This window comes from Trichechus manatus, unplaced genomic scaffold (assembly GCF_000243295.1).
Source record: "Trichechus manatus latirostris isolate Lorelei unplaced genomic scaffold, TriManLat1.0 scaffold00007, whole genome shotgun sequence".
Lineage (NCBI taxonomy): Eukaryota > Metazoa > Chordata > Mammalia > Sirenia > Trichechidae > Trichechus > Trichechus manatus.
The window spans coordinates 147,498-149,414 of record NW_004443943.1 but is presented as its reverse complement, the minus strand read 5'-3'; positions in this window follow the sequence as shown (position 1 = coordinate 149,414).

Sequence of the window (1,917 nt, the reverse complement as noted above, 5' to 3'; positions counted from 1 at the left end):
TGTAGTCTGAACCGGCCATTTTCTGACTGTCCCAGGAAAACGCCACACTTGGCCCTGTTCACTCTTTCTCTTCTGCCTGGAAGGCCCTCCCTTTTACTCTTCCATCTGTTTTAATCCAATGTTATCCTCCTAAATCTACCTTATGGAATATCACGTAGAAAGTTTAAACAATGAGATACAGCTATGCGTCCTGGCACAGAAACATGAGCAAGCCATATCATGGAGAAAATAGCACTATGAAATAAATAAAATCTAATATGTATAAATAGTGAAGAAAAAATATGAAAGAATATAAACTACATTATTAATAGTAGTTATCTCTTGAGGGGTTTGATACTGGGGAGGAAATTTACCTTTTTTTGTACTTGTGCATCTTTTTTAATTCTCTAAAGTGTATGCATTACCTCTCTAACACAAATTCTTCATTCATATCTGCAATTCTTACTAATATGCTTCCTCTAAAATCCTGTTTAACATGTATCTCTACTACACACCTCTAAGACTTTGTGTAAAGTCTATTTGTTCTTATTTGTGTAAGAATCTTGGTTTCTCTCTTCGAGTGCTCAAGCATAGCCTAGCTTGGGAGGGATGGATAATACTAATTTGGAATCTTCTCAAAGTCCTAGAAATGGGCTAAACATATTGTAGATTCTTGGAAAACACATAAGGGTTGATTTAAACAGAAAGAACAGCACTGGGCACGTAAAAACCAGCATCTGTTTATGCTGACTTCTTAGCTGCCTTTGGCAAGAGAGAGACAATCTCTGAGTGTAAGGACAATGTTGCATTTATTGCAGAAGATTGGGAAGTAGGGAAAGGTGGGAAGAAGTGGGAAGGATGGATAGATTCTGAGCTCTTGGCAGAAATGAGTTTCCCGTTGGGGTCAGGATGTGGGGGAGTGTCATTGGCACATGATATTTTTTATGACCATAATGTCAACTAAGTGAAACAAGCAGGAAAAATGTTTCAGGTTAGACCTGGGTTGTTCTGCCTCAAAAATCACAAGATCCTCTCATTGTTTTGTTTTATGTCCCTTCCTATATCTTGGCTTCGGTGTGGTGAAAGCTGACCTTCCAAGTTCCTCCAAGTCTTTAGTCCTTCCACTTGGATTTCTCCCATTTGGGACTGGTCAACTGTCCTTGAATTGGGTGAGGATCTTCTGTTCAGCAAAATTTGTTGGGCAATGCCTCCCAAGATTATAGGTTGGCATGGGAGGGAGGTGTGGTTTGACAGCCTGAGAATGGTTCTGTGCAGGCAAGGAGAGAAAAACAAGTATTTGAGGCTGGTTTGGTGTGTGTGGGTTTCTTGATCATGCTCATGCTTTGACAGGCTGAACTATCAGTGTGGATGAGCAGGGCGTAGGAGGTCAAAAGGATTTTAAGGAGTAGGAATACACAAGCGACAGAAGTATCCAAGAAAGCTTCAGAGCTTTGTTTGCATCTTCTATGAGCTGTTTCCCATGTCTCAAGCCAAACATGATCAAGCTTTTGTGTGAATTTGGCCAGAATATTGGGTGAGTTAGCATTAGTAAGCCTCCTGTTAGTTGCAGAGATGGAGACTGCTATTTGATGAATTATTTCAGTTATTTTCAGCTTGGTTTATTGGCTCACAATTTGATCTGTAGCCCAACAACTAGTTTAAGAAAAGATGAATCATTCTTGAATCATCGACTGACAATACTCTTCTTTCAGAGTTTTGAAATTTTAGAGACCTTTAAAGAATGCCATGAAAGATTTCTTCAATGTTTATTGGCCTCTTGAACTTGTGTCTTGGGATATTTTGTATATCTGATCATATTTTTCCTAGCAAAAAAGTAAATTCAAATTTCTTTGCTTGAACTTCTTCTCAAGTGAATCGCAACTGACAATATTGTCAGCTTTCTTACTTCCCACTGTGGATTTTATTTTTTTAGACCTT